Here is a 23,561-nt window from a genome sequence, read left to right on the forward strand (position 1 = left end):
GTTAGGGATATATACAATTAATATATAGGTGGTGGTATTAAAAAAGATTTATACGTGGGAAAGGTTTTACTATATTTAATACTCACATAGTACCATATATAAAAAATAATATGGACTATGTCTTTGACCGAGTTAAACAATTTAAGGAGGAGGTTATCAGAAGTGTATTTTTTTGTAGGGAACGTAAACGTTTTATCACTAAAATGGCACCTTTAAAAGTGATATTCACTAAATAAATCAATCGGGCTATTGTAGTTTTCGATGGACCGGATGTCTTATCGTGCGGTCAACTGTCCAATTTGATTTGTGTCGGCATAGATTATCTCTTTAACATTAAGAAGTTACCGGTCTTTTCAAACATATGTCTCTTAACTCCTAAACACGTTGAAAAGTTTCCATTAGCTATTGTTTCCATGGAGACCGCTGTGATAAATGCATCGGTGCTAATGCAGACAAGGTTGGAAAGTTATCTCTATTGGCAATTCGTTAGTTAAAATTGTGTTCCATTCGACGGGAGATTTAAGATCTTGGTATCTTTTATAAGTGACTCTTTGTTAATTAGGATAAATTGTATCTATATATAAATGTGTCTCGAAAGGTGTATTTCGAAACTCAGAGGTATATTTAAAAAATATATTCAGAAAATTGACTGCAATACCGATTTTTATTTTAATTTAAATAGTTATTCCGGAGATTAGTTATATTATAATGGAATATGTAGCTCGGAGATATGCGTAGATGAACATAAACAAATGAAATTAGTTTCTTCCGTGTTCGGGCTATTTGTGGTCGGTCAAAATTTCCGCAGATCATATGATCATAAGACTAATAGATGCATTAATAACTTTTCTCGCCCACTAATTCCCAGCTTTTAAATTTCCTGACGGATTGTGAAGTAATTTCGTTATCCAAATATGTATTTTTACTTTTTCCGTTTTTAGCCTTTATTAAAGTAATACATATTCTTTTGCCAAATAAATAGACAGCCTTGCGCAAACGCAGGTAAAGCCTCTTTCTAAGGATTACAATTGTATAAGATAACATTAGTTTCCGATGCACGTGGGATACTGTCAATACTGTTATTTTGTGGGCGTGAGATTTTGGACCGGATATCCGATAGATTTGTTAGAGGGTTGAACGTTTTGTAGCATAATCAGTGTTTTTTGTTACTTTAATATGTGATTTAGGATGACAAGTAACCCTTAAGGCAGTTGTGTACTTAAAGCCTTTTTTGCAGAGAGGATTAAATTTAAATATCACAATAATTTGAATAGAGATTTTAAAATGATTATAATGATCTGATAACATTTGGCGTTTATTTCAATGGAACTTAAAAAAAACTATAAATCAGTGGCGATGCAACCTTTTAGGTCTGGGCCTCAGATTTATGTATCTGTTTCAGTATCATTTGTCAATATTTTGCAAAAAGTAGATCAGCCTTCTGTGCCTGACACACGCCGACGACTTTTTGGGTCTAAGCCAAGCCGGTTCCTCACGACGTTTCCTTGCCCGTTCGAGCAAATGTTAAATGCGCACATAGAAAGAAAGTCGATTGGTGCACAGCCGGGGATCGAACCTACGACCTTTGGGATGAGAGTCGCATGCTGAAGCCATTAGGCCAACACTGCTCAATGGAAGTTAGTAGTATGAATAAATTATAGTTTTTTATACTAAAGGATACTAAAGCACCCTTAAACGTATAAGTTAACACACAGTTTTGAGTAAAAAGGTTAGAGTTTGATTCCCGAAGGCACAATAATTGTCATGCTAGTAGGTACATACGGCCAATGTTTCTACAACATCACCAATGGGCGGCAAACTTTAAATAACGAGATATCGAAGTCCACAGGACGCGGCAAGCCGCGAGATTATAGACCTAATAAGATTGAGGTTTTATATAATTCGATCTAGGGGATGCTAATAATTCTCATTTCCTGGGAATCATTGCCAGGAAGTAGGAATAGTGTATGTGATATGAATGATGGCCACAAAAATACTCAACGACCTGAGGAACAAGAAGTCTGTGATCGCTCTGGGAGGCTGTTTCACTTCTTGTTCAAAGCTCACAACCTATACGATTTTCATTTATTACGAAACATAAAAAAATAAAATAAATCAGTGGCGCTACAACCTCTTTAGGGCTTGGCCTCAGATTTCTGAATCTGTTTCATGATCATTTTTAAAATCTAATAGGCATGTAGGTGATCAGCCTCCAGTGCCTGACACTCGGCCTCGAATTTTTATGTCTAAGACATGTCGGTTTCCTCACGATGTTTACCTTCACCGCTCGAGCAAATGTTAAATGTGCACATAGAAAGAAAGTCCATTGGTGCACAGCCGCAGCCGCGTCGCACGCTAAAGCCACTAGGCCAACACTGCTCACGAAAGATACAGTAGATAATTAACATATACTCTTTATTAGATAGGTAAGGCTTAATTTAATGTATAGTAATTTTGTCTTTGATTGATATGTTGCTGACATTTGCTGAAAAGTATTTGTATTCATGTAACTAGGACGTCATGTTTATAAAAGTATTTGTTTAAGAAGTTGCCGTACGGTGATGGCACAATGCTTATTTATGAATAGAATCCAAGCAAAATATCGACATTGATATAGATTAATACTTTTGCGAACTAGCGACCTGTGGAATCGACTCCCATTGTGACTTCCTTGGGAGATACAACCTCCAATTGAGTCTACTCAAAGTTATTATTACAATTGTTATGCTCTAATGTCTATCGCTGACAGCAATACTGGTTTTAATCTGTTAAACAGATATTTCCTTTAATTTTAAACAAATAAACAAATTTTCTTTATGTTAAAGTTTCGTAGTATTTAAGCGTGCATATAGATGTAAAAATTTAACAAAATATTGGCCGGTTTGGGATGTTACAAGACGGGTTATAAATTATTGGTGAAACAAAGCGATGTCTTAAATTTTGATATTGAGCTGACAGAACGTGCACCATTCGTTATAACAGCATGTTTACCATGAAGCTAACGGTCTCATTAGTATGTTTAGGATCTATTACATAACGCAAAGACCCGCTTCTAGGTTGCACGACGATGTGAGACTTGAAATAAAATCACATAAATTTCAGCTATTTATACTATTATAAATAGCTGAAATTTAAAATCTGCTTTGGTTCTATAACCAAAGCAGATTTTAAATAACGCCTCGTCGAACATAACTTCGAACATAAAGTTTTATATATATAACTTTGACAAGCTGCTTTTAAGTTACAAAAATTTATTACAAATTATTTATATGGTTTAACGAATTAAAATTATTTAACACTTATCAGTAGAAAGAAGACGAAGGAGTGTTCCAATTTGTACCCCGGATAGGAAAGGTAGGAAGGGGAATCCTTTCCGGCTGATACTACTAAGTCTCAGTAAGGGAAAAAGGCTGGCTTCGCAGTTTCGTGAAAGGTGAAAATGAACCGCGTTGAGGTTAGAATTGAGCCCCCTAACATTGGTTTGGAAGCGAAGTTTACGAATACGAAGGACAGCCTGTGTATCCACCACCGACTGACTGACTGTTTCGATGATGGATGCCCAGAGGGGTATTCTACACAGCGGAAATATGTGGTAATCTCTGTTCGAACTGCACTTTCATACTGTTTTACTGTGCACACAAATAAATTACTTAAAAGTGCAATAAACAAAACTTTCATTTCCCAAATACGGATGTAAACTAAATTGCGTACAATTTGCTAACTGCACTTTTGAATGTGCTCTGCATTAAATAATATTGTTTACTTTTAAAGATCCCATTGGAATTTAAAATCAAATTTCGCATTCTAATTTTAAATTATCTAAATAACAACTACTAATTGAGTTACTAGAACTAATAGTCTAAGATCCGACCGCGTGATTTATACGTTCATATGTTTGATTAATAAAATATAATTTTTATCGATATTTATAACTAAACCAATGCAGATCCGCAAAGGTGGCCATCCAAATTTGGCCGCAATTAATTTTAATTAAAATGTAATTAATTATTTATTTTTGAACAATTACGTTCACTTGTAATTGTTAAAAAATATATTTCATTAGAAAGAAATATACCTGAGATACCGAGAAAGTTCAAGGTGCCATCCCTCACTTGGCCGCAACCTAATGTCAGCCAGGTGTAAACAGGTATAATTTCGTTAAATATATACGTTCATAATGTATTATCATGTTATACATACCAAATTGAAGATTAATTCTTTCCCTACATGATGAGATATAGGTGCCTATGCAAAAATGCCCGCAAATAGTGACTGCCAACGATTAAAGATAAATAAAAGCGAGAGAAACTTAAGATAAACACCCCATGTCGAATAAAGATAGAGCATCCCAGCTGCTTGTCGTTTTTATGCTACTGCGCATGCGTCCATAGATAAGGTGCTCAACTAGTAGCTCGCGTATTTGCTTGGAGTTTAAAATACTCCAAAAATTGAGCAGTAAAAATAATATGTCATAATAATTAATCTACCAAACTAGTGTTTTCAATATTTTTTTAATTATATTCAACTAAAAAAATATTGATATGATTGCAATATTCAGTACGGTATTTAGTTGAGCACCTTGCCTATGGACGCATGCGCAGTAGCATAAAAACGACAAGCAGCTGGGATGCTCTATCTTTATTCGACATGGGGTGTTTATCTTAAGTTTCTCTCGCTTTTATTTATCTTTAATCGTTGGCAGTCACTATTTGCGGGCATTTTTGCATAGGCACCTATATCTCATCATGTAGGGAAAGAATTAATCTTCAATTTGGTATGTATAACATGATAATACATTATGAACGTATATATTTAACGAAATTATACCTGTTTACACCTGGCTGACATTAGATTGCGGCCAAGTGAGGGATGGCACCTTGAACTTTCTCGGTATCTCAGGTATATTTCTTTCTAATGAAATATATTTTTTAACAATTACAAGTGAACGTAATTGTTCAAAAATAAATAATTAATTACATTTTAATTAAAATTAATTGCGGCCAAATTTGGATGGCCACCTTTGCGGATCTGCATTGGTTTAGTTATAAATATCGATAAAAATTATATTTTATTAATCAAACATATGAACGTATAAATCACGCGGTCGGATCTCGTACTATAAGGCCCGATTTACATTATCTTAGTGTTTAGGAGAGTGCTTTAGGATAGTACTTTAGTTGAAACATGTAAACGCTACTTGCTTTAGTAAACGCTACGCTAAAGAACTTGCCTTTCAAGTTGTACTAAAGCACTCTCCTAAACACTAAGATAATGTAAATCGGGCTTAAAAGTCTTCTATACGTACCTACGGCTCGCTTATCTGCTACTTTTATGCTCCAGTGAATAGGTTCGCTCTTACAATTTAATTACTAACATTAATAAAAATATTGATATATTTTACAACAATCTTCCAATTTACCGTAATTTTGTGTATTACGCTCTTAACGAGGTCCAATTTTTCTATTTAGTTAGCTTTTTTATTGTTTCTTCTTCTTCAGGTGTCACTTTATTACTAAAGGTTGGCTGTTAACTTGAATTTCCTTGTATCTTGCCTAGTCCTAAAAGCTCTTCGGCGGATGTGTTGCCGGTCTATTCCTGTACGTTCCGCAACCAAGACTACTTCCTTCTACCAGCCCGTCTCTTGCCTTGAAATTTTACAGTTTGATTGTGTTTAATTTTTTCCTTTTGAAATTTTTATGTTATAAAATAATTGATGTGTATTTGTGTAAAATTTGTGAAGTACTTTCTTGTATCTGTTTCTTGCATGATGTTATATACAGTCTTAAAGCATTTCGCGATAAATAGACTACCCAACCTAAAGTAGTTCCTGAGATAAGCGCATTAAAACAAACAAAATTAGATAGACTAGACTAGACTTATAAATACATAAAGTTTAATCAATATGTTTCTCACACATAATTTAATTCAGAAACATTCTATGAGACAACATTGTATAACAAAATGTAAAATCGTTCCGTTCACGGCGATTTGTGTCAACGTCATTATCATGTTTGATGGCAGTGAATGATTCTATGATACGTACACTGTAATCGTGTCCTCCACTGCAAATTATACCGATTACACTGCGTAACTGCAACGGGGTCTATTCACATGTTATCGTAGGAGATCAAATGTTAGTAAATTTTTGTTAATTTGTTCACATTTGTTAACACTATTTAAAATATTGTCGAGAGAATTTTGGATGGGAAAAAAAGTTTGTTTGAAATGTGTTCATAGAAAGTTTCGTGATTATATGCTTTCAAGACAGCTAATTTAAAATGTAATATAGTAAGTTAGATTTTTGGTAATTTGTCCATATTTGTTAACAATATATTTAAAATATTGTCGAGAGAATTGTGGATGGGAAAAAGAAAATAGAAAAAGTATCGTATAGAAAATATATTTAAATACATATACATAATGATATATTTTGAAAGCTTAGAAGCACCCCTAACCCAAATATATAATTGAATCCATTTAGCCTTTGATACTGTTAATGCGTGCAAATTTAAAGAGCCCCTAACTGCGTAATCGCAGGTTTTATGTTAATATCTGTCATAACAGGAACCTGGCGCTTGCGATTTTAAATGCGCTACCGAGAATTGAATTTAACGATCGCATTGTATACGGAATGTCACTTTCATATAGAGATCTTAATAAGGTGGGGTTTTTTCTATAATGAAGGCTGTATTGGATCGCGTGAGATAGGATTCTGCTTGCGGTAGATAGGTAGCTTGTTATTTTAACGAGTAGTTTATTCTTGTGTTTAATTGTTTTATTTTGAGGCGTGGTTTAGATTTCGCTAAGACTGATTTGTGTCAGCCATTTGCACAACCAAACAAATTCTAGCTGGCATTTGTTTCAAATATTTAAACGCTATGGTAGTCCAATGTGTTAAGGGCTAGTTGATCTAGTTCTTAGGGTAGGAAATTAAACACTCCAATGATGACTTGATCCACTATAAATCACTGATGTTATGTTAACTCCATAACTTCAAACTTAAGCAAAGGAATTGCCCCTGCGCATGTGGTACAACCTCTTTTATAATCTATTCTAATCAACCGAACGAGTCAAATGAGTTACTATATATGCAATATTTTATGATTCTTAAGAATATGTTTTATAAAAAATGTTTAGAATTTAATTAAACAAATATTAAAAGCTAACAAACACACATTTCTGCTTATATAATTTAAAGCATGTTATAACCCAAACAATTTATTTTATTACTGGAAATCAAAACTATTACTCGTAGGTATAAATAATAATAATTTTTTATTATTATTTCGCACCAAGGAATCTAGGATTTTTTAAACTGACTTTAACAGCGTATTCCAACAGAGTACTTCTTAATCTACGTTATATCTAACAGATAATAATCAAATCACACGTGTTCAGTGGCACAGTAACTAGCACTATTTTTTGACACGTGACGTTAATGACAGCTGTCTAACCCAAGCTAGAACCGGTAATATCGATGTCAAGTAGGAAACAATGTTATTGAACTTATTCACCGGTATCTTTATTGAATTAGACTGTTTACAAATTTATATACTATAGAGCGGTTTTATATATTTTCTAGTGATCTATTGAAACCATAATAGAAACTTTCAACGACATGATTTTTGATAAGAAACATTTAGGGCAGAATTTTAATACTACGCCTGTCCATTGTAGATTTGCGAACCCATTGCAGGAATATGAGGGTAGGACAGATAATGTCTACCCATCTTTGTAAAATATAGTCCTATGTTTAATTTATATTACAACTTGTCACATGCTTGTTAAGCTTTCTTACATAACATTTCATTATTAATAATCAAAGATATACTTTATAATGAAGAACCTATGAACATCTGAAAACACAAATAAAATTTACTTATGTATTAATTAAAGTCACCTTACTGAAAGACACAATATGTTTTTAAATATTACAAAGTAGCGAGAATTCGGCTTTGCATTTATATTTTTATTGGCATACTAATTTCATCTTAAGGTTATCGTAGATTAAACATAGGTGAGCCACAAGACGGCTGATCACCATGTCCGTATGGTGAGAATTCTGGCGTCAGTGAAAATAACATCGTAATTAAGATGTGGTGCAAGAGAAATCAGATCGTATCGTTTTGCATTTTTGGCCTATTTAAAAATCTCAAACGAAAGCTTGCGGAACTATAGTTTCATATGACTGTTTGATCACAGCTGCATATTTAAATAGAATTTGGTTGATGTTTAATAATTGTGTCAATAATATTTTTATTATATAATGTAAAATTAGAAGCATTTCATATAATTATATTTCTTTTTTGACGTTCATAAGTGTACATTGTGTTAGCTATTTGAATAAATGATTTTGAATTTTGAATGTACAGCCATTTTTACAGAAAAAGCTTTTTTTACTAGATTAAAAAATCAGCTAGTTTAGATACAAATTATTAAAAATGGATTTAATTAATTATCGGGTTCATTGATAACTGGTTAGCAGTATGATAACAGTTATCTCGTTATCATGGCGCCCCTGTCGTGTCGTAATATTGTATTTAGGGCGTGGTTGACATCCGATGACTCGTGAAATCTTCAAGGCCTATTAGAACCTCGGTTAGTAACTGGTTAAGGTTTTTTCCTATTAAATATGAAGTGTGAGTGGCCCTGGCAATAAAATTAAGTTTTCGTAATCGTACTAAACTCAAATAGAATTTTGGTGAAACTTATTTTAGAGACTGGTGCCTTTAGGACTAGAGAAGCGCTGTGGTAACAGGTCAGCAGCCTTCCAACACTGCTAGGTAATATCTAGTAGTATACATAGTCTGCAGTATTTGTTAAAGTACTAAACAATAATATTAGAAAAATACAAAACCTATATCACGGGTAATTGTGTATAAGTTGTTACCAAGACACAATTTTGACATGATTATCGTCGGCAACGTTTCTTCTGTAGCCTTGAGTAAATAATTTTCTTATCTATTAAAGTGAGATATGAAATGTGGGAATTCAAAGTGGCGACATTGGTTCTAGTGTTTAATTTAACAGATGTTCTCAGAGTCGTTTATTCGATATTTAGGTTAGTAAAATTCACCATACAGACAATCGGAAGCTAAAATATCTTAGATAAAGAATTAAGAATTTTTTTATAAATTAATGAATGTCTCTGAGTACGGCTTTTAGGGAATGTTTTTAGAATTTTACCGTATTCAACGATGAGCGATTCGATATCGTCAACCACCAGCCATTTTCTGGTCGGCTTGATCCCTTGGAGATGCGTAGAGATGTGGGGTCTCTATGCATCTTCTAACGCATTTACCATGGAGAGTGTTCAGAGGAGGTATCCGAACTAATACCTGCAGTTGAGTTTCATCATACAAAATACCATCCGTATCACCTCGACGTCCGTCGTTCCACAACTGAGCGTTTCTTATGGCAGTTTTTGCCGCGTACCACCACTATGTGAAGACAGTTGACAGAAGTATTTCCGAATTAATTCGACTTAAAAAAGAGCGTACCAATTCTTAAAAGGCCGGCGACGCACTTGCGAGCCTTCTGACAATGTGAGTGCCCGTATCACTTAAATCAGAGTGAGCCTCCTGCCGTTGGCCTCCTGTTACATAAAAAAATAGATCTATACATTTTTAATGTACGGTCATAGTCGAATTTATTGACGAGATATGTTGATTGTTCTGAATCCTACCCGCAGACCCATCTTGTATTTATTTTGCTAACGAATGATGAAGACACTTATCCAAATGAGAACCGTTATTTGTATGTATCGACATAAAATTGACGTTCTGTTTTATTCCCCTGGTTTCATGGCGACATAAAATTTATTTGGAAAATATACTGTTATCCTATATTGATTACTTACGCTTGGACTTCATACTGAGCCGCTCTTTTATGAAAATAAACAAAACAATATCTAGCAAAAGATATGTTCATAAGAGCTAGAACATTGGTTTGTTAATACAAATTCAGTTTATCAGCATCACCTTGGTCTTCCACTTCACATGACACTTTTGCGAACTAGCGAACTGGAGAATCGAGTCCCGGTGTGTCTTCCCTGAGAGATACGACCTCTAATTGTTTAAAGTAAGAGTATACTCCTCCCTCATAGGCCGGCAACGCACCTATTAAAAATTGGTGTTCATGGGCTGCGATGCCCTTTCTGGGCGTCCCATAAGCTTATTTGCTCCTCTATATTATATTTTTTTTTGAAATCAAAGTATTCGAGGCGTGGTCTAAAGTCCCACTGTAGCTGTGATATTTCTTTGAGAATTAATGATCAAATCTCTAACACCTAAACAATATAAAAATGACCTATACTAGTACAAAAAGTATAAGTATAAAATTACCTGTACTAGTACTAAATTTAAAAATAAAATTATAAAGATTCTGTACACACGATGACCTATTTCCTATTAATCTGAAATGTTAGCAACATAGCAGCTTAATGCATCTCAATCGATAACGTGACTGCATTAAACCTAATCGCCATTTTATATCTATAAATAGAGCTGTCTATCGCTACAGACCGGAGACAGCGCTAAAACCGACTGAAACACTACTGCATTGAAATTAATTCACGTTGCGCAATCATTGCTGCGCTGATATAACGCTTAGCGCTACGTGTTACAGTTGACTCTTCAATGGATGACGCATTGTATATAGGTCGCAAAATGCAGCCATTTATAGTACTCCGTCGTACTATCGTAGTACCGTAGTAGCTGAATGAGTATGATGCAATGCAGTGCATGCGCCTGTGTGCAATGACTGAATGGATGCACTATGTGCGGATTTTATCGATTTTCTCCAGCGATTCTAAATATCTTCCCAGCCCCAGACAGCCGATGTTTGCTAAGCTTTGAATGCAGACAGGAATTGCATTTTTAGAGCGTCTTAGTTTTGCATTTGAAATTGCTTTTCAATCGTTCATTTTTGATGCGTAATTAGAAGTTATATTCCCAAGTTTACATTAGATATATAGTAATATTGGGCGGCCTTTTTTTTAACTTGAAATCGGTTTTGGTGTGAGTTATTAAAATTAAGTTGATATGAATGTTATAATCTAATATTTTGTTTTTAAATACATCCTATAGTGGTTTTTAGCATGTTTAAAAAAACTGTAATAGAGAGTTTGATTATATATCTGTACAAAACTACTATCTATCTATATCGAAGGTGGCAAGGCCATAACATAGATTAAACTGTTTTTGATGTTTTGGGTGTTTTTGATACATATACTATATCAAGAAAATATATGGTTTTTATAATAACTCAGCGTCCGGTTGGTACTCAGTGGCCTTCTGTGCCTGACACGTAGTTGAATGTTTGGGTCTTAATCATGCCGGTTTGACAGATATATGAGGACCAAGAATTGTAGCGCCAGTTGTTTTTTTAAATAATAATTGTACACAGCGCCAATCACCAGTTTTCATAATTCATTTCTACATTGTAAGTTGTATTAACACTTTAATTTCTTTTATTTCAGATAATATCATCTTACATTTCGCGCCTGCTGCAGTGCCACCAGCATTCCACCACTTTCAGCAATGGTAAGGATTCTTTTAAATACTATAATAATAAAGCCACTTTATATTTATCATACTGTTAAAAAAAATACATATCAAATGTGTGTTAGTTTTGTTATTATACGCTTAGTCTACGTTAGTTATTATTATGTGTTTTGCAGTTCGAACCCCTTTTGGGGAAAGAATTCCTCCTGAACTTGCCAGTTGGATCTGTTGTTAGCTTCCTATATCCAATTCTCCCCAGAAACCTTAACTGAGTCGTCGGCCCATCTCTTTTGTGGTCTTCCCACGTTTCTTTTCCCCTCCAGCGGGTGGCTTTGACGGTCCATCTTTATTCTGTGCGCCTTGCAATATGGCCCGCCCATTTCCACTTCAGCTGTAAGGCGTGGGTTAGCGAGGGGTCGATATTCGTTTTCGCCCTATATTCCATTAATTATATCTAATGTAATTAATGGAAAATATTAGAATTTCCTATGTTTGTAATATATTAACTACTAGACTAAGTTTCATGTATAAAATCCAAATTACCGTTTACTATAAACCGTAGAATACAAATTAATGTTTTGTGAAACAGTGCCACAACGGTGGGAGTGACAATTCTAAACGAAACACGAAAGCGTGTGTTTAATTGTGATTGGTCAACAGTCCGCACACGCGTTGACATGACGTTTGTTGGTCCCAAATTTTTGTCGTGCGCCGTCGTTTTGTTCATGTAAAAATGTGTTTATTATAACAATTCATTATAATGTGCATTATAGTGTGAACCCTTTTAAGTAAAAACACCTTTGTCGGGGTTTCCAGCTCTTCCATAACAAACTTAATAGTGCATTTCATAAAAAAAAAATATATTTCTAATTACTAATTCTTCGTCTCGAAATGTGTAGGACATGGAAAGTCACGTTGCTGTCACGTTGCAGATTCTCATGCCGGTAACACGTGCCTTAGGGCTAGATTATATTGGTTAATTCAGTATTTTTATTTACCAAATTTTATGTAACGTATATGTAACAATAGGAAATACTTTTGGCTCCTCCTGATGGAGTCCACTTTTGTATTTTTTTACTCGTGTCACAGTTTGACTTGATACATCAATAAAAGCTTTTCTAATGGTAGGGGAGCCCACGATGCTAAATGGGGATTTACTCGAGCGTCGTAGAGACCTATTGGGATGCAAAGCTTAGATAAAAAGAAGAAAAAAATGTTATATGATAAATTCCTTTTCATCGGTGGGGGAAGCGGCTATAGATAGTTAAATATGTAAAAAAAAACTGTTGCATGGACATCCTCGAGCGCGTCAGATATTGATAGCATCTATGCCCTACGTATTTTTAATAATGTACGTATGTTAATCTGATCGTTTGCATGATGCGGGTGGTTGTATTTAAGGGTTGAAAATTAAAAAAAAAAAAATTTATCGAGCGCGTCAGATTTTCTAAGGGAGTGTTAAGTGCACCAAAAAAAAGCTCTCATTCACTAATCTGACGATTTCGATGGGACGCAAACCCACAGCCATTTTCTTAATTTGCAAAAAAAAATCGCAATTTTGAAATACTCAAGCGCGTCAGATTAAGATATATGTGGTTCATCTTTATGTTCTAAACGTACTGTCTCATAATCTGACGATTATCTAGAGAGATTCGCCTGATCTGACAAAAAAAAAATAGAAAAACGGTTCACCTAAAGGGCCATCCCTGCAACTTCCCGCTAATTCCATTCCTGGGCGCTTAAAATTGATATTTTGAGCTCGCTGAGTTCAAAGAAATAACATTTCTATGCATTTGAGCTCTCCCAGCTCGAAAGTCTGATAGAAGTTTCATAGAACACTATTTTTGGAATTTTCAAACCGCAATAACTTTTGAATGGATCAAGCAATTTTCACGCGGTTGGCGGCATTCGACGCAGTTTTATCATCCTCATAAATAATTTTGCAATTTTAATTGATCGAACCACAAATTTCGGAGTAATCCCGAAAAAACACTTTTTCGGGTTTCTTTCGTGTACGATATCTCTCGAACGAATCAACCGCTTTTGACCAGCTTGGTGGCGATCGACGTGGTTTTTCAAGCTCAAAGGCGGATTAGTTTTTGAAGTTGATCGATAAAGAAACCACTTTAAAAAAAAATATTTCATATTTTTTTAAGATTTTTCAAAATTTCTCAAAATCTATCGATCCGAATCGGTTCAAATTCACAGGAAATGTAATTTTGAGGGAAATATTTAGAACGCCGTTTAGTAGATTCCGATCGGTTTAAGGAAATGTAGGCATCACGCAGCTGCACGCATTTAACTTTATCGACGAATTTTTGTTATTTCGGCTTGCGGAAATCGTCAGATTATATATTTTTCATTATTCTTGAATTATTTCCTTCAAAATAAAAAAAAAATTTGCTACGCTCGAGAATGTCGAGATGACGTTTTTTTTTTACAACTTTGTTGCCCTCCCCTTTTTTTCCGTCACTCTCAAATTGTCAGATTAGTGGAATATACACTTTTTAGGATGTAATTAACTCACCCTACCTTAATCTGACGCGCTCGGGAATTTCTGATGGTCAATTTTTTTTTACTAAACTGATCCTGTCTCCTTCACGTGCGGCTTTATATATGGGCCTCATATTTTGTGGAGGTACTTAACCGGGTACAAGGTATCCCCTTATATATTAATCTGCCGCGCTTTAGTAAATCCCGAAATCCCCTCTTGGGCTCCCCTACCATAATTATATATCTAAAGAAAGAAATGTATAATATATATTATTTATTTTGATTAAGCCTACTCGTATAATAGATTATTGAAATGGAAATAAAAAGTAAATCAATGGCTACAACCTATTTAGGTCTGGGCCTCAGATTTCTGTATCCGGTTCATGATCATTTGTCAATTTAATAGGATCCTGTGCCTGAAACACGCCGTCGACTTTTTGGGTCTAAGGCAAGCCGGTATCCTCACGATGGTTCCCTTCACCGTTCGAGCGAATATTAAATACCCATACAGACAGTATGTCCATTGGTGCACAGCCGGGGATCGAACCTACAATCTCAGGGATGAGAGTCGCACGCTGAAGCCACTAGGACAATACTGCTCTCGGAATCGTTCCAAAAGGCTTCGATTATTACACTATACACTCGGCTTAATATTGCGTCATGCCAACAATTTATTCAGCTGTGAAAAAAAGTTGATACGAATAATTGTGTCACTGTGTCACAAATTCTATAGATCAATTAGGGAACCGTTTCGCAATGACGTCAATTTTAATTGTGAAAGCTATGTTAATTGATTTTTTTCAGCGAAACCATTGTTCGTAATTATAAAAATGATAAAGCGTTTTTTTGTAATTGGAACGGTTTCAATAGCTTATTTGAATATTTAATTGTTTTTCAATACACTTGTACGAACCAAGGTTGTACTGTACATTTCTAACACAAATGTTCTCATAAACACCACTTAAATAATAATAATTCAGTGGCGTTAGATTTTTCTAGGGGTCTCATATTAATTTATTATAAATAAAGTAAAAGTACAGAAAAACAGAATACCACCTGTTTAAAGAGTTAAATAATAATAATACAATTAATGTAAAAAACTAACATAACAACAAACAGAGAAAGACTATCTTAAATGTATGGAGTCAAGCAATCACATCCCAGGTTGACTCTCGACTCTTGAGTCTTGACATTCGCCGTTCAGTTGCCTGCCTTTCTCTATAGATTGCACTCCGGAGAATGTTCCATGGAACTACACAATCTGATTCCTTCATCCCTTTTCAAACAATGCTCATCTAGAAGCACGCTGGAGTTTCACTACTTCGTTTCTTGTAATAGCTAAGGAGTGAACTCCTTGCCCCCTTCCCTAATGAAACTCATTATCGGACGTCAAGGCAAAATATAAGATACCATCCGTATCACCTCGACGTCCGTCGTTCCATAACTGAGCGTTTTCTTAGGCAGTTTTTGCCGCGGTTACCACTATGTGGAACCAGCTGCCCACTGAAGTATTTCCGAACCAATTCGACTTAGGGTCCTTCAAGAAAAGAGCGAACCAATTCTTGAAAGGCCGGCAACGTACCTGCGAGCCTTCTGGCTGTGTGAGTGTCCATGGGCGGCGGTATCACTTAACATCAGCTGAGCCTCCTGCCCGTTTTCCTCCTATTACATGAAACAGTATAATATGGTTTCATTTAAGCGGCGATTAAATAGGCAGGAATCCCCTGGGCAGGCGTGTTCTCCAATCTCACTTAACATCAGCTGGGATTGTGGCAAAACCTCTGTCAAGGTCTGTATTAAAAGAAAGAATATTCTATGAAAGATGTTTTAATATGTGGAGCGAAATAAATAACAAGAAACACTATAAGCTTAGAGAATAATGAATTTTGAAAGTTGCTCTAGATAGGGCACAGTACTATAGGAAAGGCAATGCCACCGGTCCCAATGACCGGCTAGACTGCTAATAGAAAATTAATCTTTATAGCAATTGTAAGCCATATATATTTGTCAGGCTTTCTTATCTCTTAAAGTAGCTGTATACAATACACAGTCACAGGAAAAAGCAGGTTTTCTTTCGCGATCTTTTATCAAAATTTAAATTATTTCTTATTCCACGTATTGTGTAAATACTTTTGTAGACGTTAAGGTCATACAAAACACATACTGTACGTCATAGTAATTAAACAACCGGAATTCGTTAAGTGAAAATTAAACTTCAATTTTCTAGAGTAGCTATTTATTAAGAAATGGAATTTAAAATCCTATTAACTAAGGTTAGACGCGAATAACCCAGACATAATAAATGCTTAAAGGGACATTCTTGGCAGAGCTCGGAACATAATAACCAAATTAATAAGACCGAGCCCTTCGAACTAAATCACCTCCATCGGGTGCCTTAATACACTGGCTTCCTTACATTTATTTAATTGATAAGATTGGTTGTATCTTTGGGATTTAGAATCGCGGTAAATTGCCCGATATCTCGGGGCGTGGGCGCAATTGAGGGCATGATGAAACTGATTGATAAAGACAACCATTTGATAAGTAGGTGACCGCTGTTGCCATGACGTAAATAGTTTTGAAAAATTCTACGCGCTGCGCGTGAGTTTTAAATTCACACTGTGTGAAATAAGGGAAATTTATGGTTTTATGCGTACAGGTTGGTCTTATGGTCTATGTAGAAAGTCGGCGCAATTTTGACAAAATTGTGCAATCTATTTGTCTACATTTAGTCAAAGTATTATTGTTAAGTTAGAGTAGAGTTGGCCTAGTGGCTTCAGCGTGCGACTTTCATCCCTGAGGTCGTACTTTCGATCCCCACCTGCGCACCGATGTACTTTTCTTCTATTTGCGCATTTAACATTCGCTCGAACGGTGAAGGAAACCGACATGTCTTAGACCCAAAAAAGTCGACGGCGTATGTCAGGCACAGGAGGCTGATCACCTACTTGCCTATTAGATTGAAAGATCAAGAAACAGATTCAGAAATCTAAGCCGAGACCTAGAGGTTTGATACTGATTTATTTATTTAAATTAAAAACAGTTTTTGGGTTCGATTATAAGACAAACATTGGTTCGGGTTATGGAAGGGTGCTCTTTCTCTTCCATGCTACCATGTTATAGCGCTTCAAAGTTCACATTAGCCAAACTTTGTGATTTAGCAAAGTCATTGCTAAAATATTAATCTTTCGCCACCCTTGACTCCGATTCGCTACGGTATGACATAAATGCATTTTGAGTATTTGAACCGCTAAAACCATTAGATAACTATAGTACACAACAATTGATCCCAACTTTTAGCCTTGTCACTGCATTGATTGCAATTTGAAGTACCCAAGATCCATTCATTGTATGCTTTTCAATTATCAAGTTAAAGAAAGGGAGTTAAAGTAACTATTGAACCAAAATGTTGTATAGATTTTAAAGGCATCTTCACTTAGGTCTACTACTAAATCAACAATACAATACTTCTATAAGGGAATGTCTTTGAGAATGCCTTTCTTGAGAATAGCTTCTATAAACTTTTTCTTATTCTTCATTACTGAAGGTCGTGCTTGTCTGGAAAAGCCCTAACCGATACGTTGACTTGCTGTCTCCAGACTACTCTTCCTTCAGCTTGTCTTAGTGCATTAGGGATCTTGAGGCCCATAATTGTCTTAATTTGGTCAGACCAACGGTTAGACGATGGATCCTGACTTCTCCTGCCATCACTCCTCCCTACCATTACCGGATTGTCGAGACTATTTGGTTCTCTCCTGGCAATGAGGGCGAAGTAGCTAGCATCCGTAAATGATAGTTGACAGTCTTATGAGCTTGAGTTGGTTGAGAATGAACTTATTGGTTCTTTTTGCAGTCCATGGTACTCGCAACATTCTCCTCCAACACCAAATCTCAAATAACTCTTCTTCTGATTTTGAACCTTTTTACGGTTCGCTGCACGAATTGGCTACTCTGATCGAAGAAGAACTTAAAAGTTTCTTTAAAGGCATTCTTATACAGTTTAGTTAATCCTAGCTTATTAAAAAGAGTGGCTAAGACATTCTTGTTAGTTCTTCTTGTCCGCTCTACGCCCTTGACTTGCAATCTGGTAGTAAATGTAAATTTAGAATTAATTTAACTTGTTATATATATTTTATATGAACATAAACACAAAATCTTGTTTACTTACTTGTTTACCTATATAATCGTTTTTTTTTTAATTTGAGTTTGTTTAATTATGTAAAGTAGAAGAGTATCTGGTCACCCATATACAGGGATGTAGTGTGGGGAATTATATGATTAGCAACCATACATTTTATTTTTTAAATTAATGATATGATTTATTTAATTAATTTAATAAGACGTTTTCTGAGATATCTATCGACACCTGTCTTTTAGATTTTCTGACCTATTTATTAATATGTTCTCTTTGTTTCAGATACTAAGCGACATCCAACGCAGATTCCACTCCAGTCCATCGTTACACTTTCCACCACCGCAGTCACGGTTAATATCAATCACCAACCTCCGAATATCTTATCATCTGACTCACTTTGATTGATATTCGCTGTGATTTCTATTGTTATGTAGGAATATTGACGATCTCCGAATGGTAATAGCGAAAATGACTCTAGTCATATAACCTCGAACTTTTCAACATTTTACGTTATCACCATCGGAGGTTCACGCATTTTTGAATATTGACTAACAAGATTAACATTCTAAAGCATGACTTTTATATTGTTACCATGCATGACAGTTTTTTATGTGTGCGGGACCTGTACACTGACATGTTATTTTTAAATTATAATTACTTCAACAATTATTGTATACATTGTCGATGCGTTGAGTACAAAACTTGATTTTAGGTGATTGTAAGCCTAAATTCGAGTTTTCGTCGATGCATGGCAATATAAGATGCATTCTAATTTTTTTAAGGAAAAATTCTGATTATGTAATCTTATTATTTTTATTGTAATTATTTGGTGTTTTTAGTATTCAATAAATGATTTTCTATTTTTTTGGTTTTTTTTTGTACCTACCTAGATTCTTGGAAATAATGAATAGCAATAGTAAAGTTTTAAATTCTGATAGTTTTGAATAAGAAAAATATTCTGAGGTAAACTGTGGTACAGTTGATATACAACTAAAAAATGAATCACAAAATATGTTGCTAAGCTCAAATCACGAAGACACCTGGACCCATCCGAGTAGTAGTTATTTTGCATTCTTTCTTGAATTCTGGGGAAGGTTTTTATGGAGATAAAAATTGGAAAAATATAAAAAAATACTTTTATTTAGTAGTTAGGTTTTTATTCCGGAAAATTATAGTCTATATTGGGTATGGGAGCATTCAAGTATTACGTCACGCAATTTTTGGAGATTATTAACCCCCATGGGCCCCATGTAACGCGCCGTAACGTTTTTCTGTACCCAATAGTAGGTAAAACAGGCTAAGTAATAAAATCATATTAAATCACGAAAGATCTCGGGGGCAGCTTGTTCAATGAATAGTAATTTTTCTAAACTAAGTGTTTATTGCTAATTTTATCAATTTCCAAATGATTTGACTCATCAATTAATAATAGCCAATGTCAAGAATCAAAGTCATTCCGCTGATAATGTCTTAAATAAAACATTGATTTGTTCTCAGACGGCTGTAGGTCGAACAGTAATTTTTCAATTAATCCAATGTCATTACGACAAAAGCGAAGATTAAGATTCTGCCAAGAGGCAAACAGAAGTTTGTTTCGTTAACTCAGGAATTAGTGGTTTGATTCATTGTACCATTTATTAAGCGCAATATGATTCTCATGGTACCTAATTGCCGTATAATATCTAGAATATAGACAATAAAAGTTAATCCCCAGCTTATACAGAATACCAATCGTACTTTCTACGTGTCGTCATTCTATAATATACATTTTAGAACCAGTCTTTTTATGAGAAATATTACGACCCGTCTCACTTAGAATTGGTATTTGGATGTTAAGTTTGGGGCTTCAATACTACTCCTGTACAGTGAGTATAAGGCAATATCCAGTAGCATCCAGCTCATCACCGTGGCTTAGTGGCAAGTTAAGCAATAGGCTACGGCGCACTTCATACCCAAAACAACACAAATTCTAAACGAAAAGTTGTTTATTTAATAGAAACGTTTCTGGCGTACTACTGCGCACTATGTTATTACCTGCCAAGTTAGGAAGACATATAGTTGTTTACATACACCGACCGGCTTGAGTCACGTGATCAATTTGTGTTTAATGTTCATAGTACGAAATAGCTGTAAGATTTTCTTCATATATTTGACTTCATATGAACCGATACATGTGTCGATATTTTGAGCTTTATATAATGACGTATAATGTAAATTGTACAAAGGAAACGTCAATCTTTGTAGTTTGAAAGCTTTAAAATCAAAGAAAGTTTGCGGGGGTGCAAATCGGCAATAAAGAGTTTTCTTTCTAGTCCGCCGTAAATAGGTCACGTCTACCGCGCCAGCTGGTTTAGGCTCCATTCAGATGATTGTTGCTACGAAAAAAGATTTAATCTATGAAATAAAAATGCTCAACCATCTTAAAGTGTATTCGTTTGGGTGGACCTTCAGGTGAGTCAAGGGAGTGTTAGAAATTTAGATTTTATTAACTCTAAGTACAACCACTAAAAGACTAGCCAAGCACTTGATAGCTGGCATTGTGGGATGAGCGACAATTCTGTCTTAGCCTACGCGATGTCATTGCAGTACTCGAAGATTAAAGAAAATGTAGTAATAATAAGAAGAAATATAGTATATTTTATCAAAACGTATTCTAGTTGTACACGGGTTGGCGCGGATAGTGACATAAATATATGTAATAAATAACCCGGTGAAAATATAATTTAAAGTACGTGATATTCCAACTGTCGACTTCAAAATCAATGTCAATGTAGTTGACTATTCTTTTTCTTCTATTGAGGAAAAGCACGCCGATAAAAAGCTCTCGCATTGTGAATAACACTTTACCTATATTAGTTGCTAGAACAAACGTATTTCATCTGGAAGGCTACACGTAGGAGTGCGATGTTTGTTCTGATGTTTTCTTTTCAGCAAATAAATGCCAATATTTTTGCGTATTTCAGTTCGCTTGCTGTTTCAATACAGTGCCACTATAGTACGATTATTGATCATTTCTTGTCTTATAATTTGCCTCTTTTTCTTACCATATCCAAAATAATATTTTTTTATTGAATTGCTATGGGATTACTAAAACATTCTTGGCTTAGTACCATTAATAAGTTAATGAGACAGTTTTTGTATGAAAAATAACAAATTTTATTAATGCTTTTGGGCTAAAAACTAAAAAAACATACAAGTATTGATTTATTCAATGCAATGTAACTTCTGTATTAGTCTTTCAACATTAGGAATCGCCTATCGTGTCCAATTACTTATAGGTTTTTCGGGGAATTTAGTACCTCTGCTTTCAGGGAGTTGGTAGTGAAAGTGTTTGCAGGTTAATTTGTAAATTCAGGACATTTGATGGAGAGGTGGAAACATCTTATTACTCTTTAATGTATTCTACGGTTTCGATATTTGTAAATATGTGAGGATGTATACTAACTTTTTTTAGTATAGTAGCTTTATTTTAGAAGTACATTGTCTTCACATATAATTATTTAACAAATGTATACAAAATATTGCAAAATGCGAACTTTAAAATCATCTTTATATTTTATTTGACTTTCAAAAGTGCCATTTTCGGTGGTCTAATTGAAATAAATGATTTAGCTTGACTTGACTGTAGGTAATCGATGTACTCGTATGTATTACGTGTTACGTCCATGATCGAAAGTGCACCGAATGCATACTTGTCGTGATAACTTTCACATTGTGAAATTTCGTTATTCAATTCAGTCTTAAAATATAATTAATGTATCATGCTTATTAGAAATTCTGATATTAAGACATGTTCAACGAATGAATTATTAATAAACGATACTTTGGAACAAATTCGTCTCAACTTTTTTATTCTACTATCAAAGTGTTGAGATTTGTTAAGGTTTGTTTAGGTTCGGCTATTCATATACGTATTTTATAGAACGGGGCAAATGGGCTGGAGGCTTACCTGATATTATGTGATCACGTGCCCATGGACACTCGCAATGCGAGGTCCGCTCTTTTCTTGCAGGACCCTAAGTCGAATTGGTGCGGAAATACTTCACTGGGCAGCTGGTTCCACATAGTGGTGCGCGGCAAAAACTGCCTTAAATAAGCTCAGTTGTGGAACGACGGACGGTTAGTACCTAAGTAGATTTATAGTGCCCATCTGATACATAAAATTGGAAGTGTAATATTTTAATAATTTTTATTTTGTGTAACATTTATGGTCGGCATGTATTATATAAATAATAATTTTTAACATTTTATTTTATTTGGTTAGTCGACATCACAGGAGACCGAAGAGCTGGCAGCTACCTCGGACAAAGAATTAGTCTTGCTATTCCAAGGGGGAACGCTGCCAGAGTTTTCGGAACCTTGCCTAAAGGGACTCCTTTAAATAATATATTTTAGTTATTTTATTTTAAGGTTAGTTATTGTTTTTATTGTTCTTCTGTTTGGTGCATTTGTGTGTTGGGAATGTATGTTGTATATGTAATATTATATATTTTATTTGTAATTTTATAAAAGATAGCTTCTAACATATACTGTAAATGTAGTATTACATATATGATGTGGTGAATAAATAAATAGAAGACAGTAAACGACTGTTGACGAATAAATGTATCCATTTCTTTCCTAATTTATATAAATTTAAACTTCAAAGGTTCTTCAAGTTATTAAAATCATTAATTTCACTTAAAATTATTAACATAATTGTTTGGGATCGTTACTTACAAGGTTTCAGAATGCGCCTAGAGAAAATCAAGACAAGAATGCTAGCCATTCCAAAACATTATATAAACCAGATTTCTACCTCAAAATATCGAATTGATCGATATCTATCGTGTTATTACTTAAAAACGATTATCTTTAAAGATATAGCAATCATGATAGGCCTAATTTAATCTTATCGTGGGTCGTGATACATCAAAGGATTTTCAGTCAGCGATCTCGAGGCTCTTAGGAGTTTATTCAAAAGAAATTGTCAAGTCATAAGTTTACTTAACCAAGCATTATTTACATTGCTAAGCATTCTTGATAAGCTATTGTCAAAAAACTTTGGATTTCAATGTATTGAACATTTATGTTTGTGCTTTTTTAACTAAAGATACGAAATAATACTACTTAAATTAGTGCAATTATATAAGTGTATAATCTATAACTGTCATAGTCTGATGGGGTCGCGTAGTATCACCAGACAGGACTGACTTGCGCTCATCTGAAACACGCAGGTACCATTGGTACACATATTAAGGTGCTTTAATTTTTAATTTATATTATATGTAATAAAAAGCGAAGAGGCGACGAGAACTTGGATCGTGGTTGGTAACACAGAAGATCACGTGGCCGTGCACCAACCAGCTGGACCGAACAAGTGATAGACTCATCGTCCTCAAACTGTACACTGGGTATAAGAGGGATATGGATCATAAGAGAGGCGCTGG

The 23,561-nt window shown here is 34.8% G+C and overlaps 1 protein-coding gene across 2 annotated transcripts in view; it reads left to right on the top strand.

Annotated features, from left to right (window-relative positions):
- The window catches only part of LOC125048911 (mitochondrial cardiolipin hydrolase-like), a 138,116-nt gene extending 119,120 nt beyond the window's left edge, over positions 1-18,996 (top strand). For both annotated transcript variants that reach the window (XR_007116894.1, XM_047647874.1), the window contains 2 exons: positions 11,480-11,543; positions 18,415-18,996. The gene's annotated coding sequence lies outside the window, so the exon portion shown is untranslated. The remainder of the gene's footprint in view (positions 1-11,479; positions 11,544-18,414) is intronic.
- Positions 18,997-23,561: the final 4,565 nt, after the last annotated feature.

The sequence above is a fragment of the Pieris napi genome, chromosome 4 (assembly GCF_905475465.1).
Source record: "Pieris napi chromosome 4, ilPieNapi1.2, whole genome shotgun sequence".
NCBI classification, from domain to species: Eukaryota; Metazoa; Arthropoda; class Insecta; order Lepidoptera; family Pieridae; genus Pieris; species Pieris napi.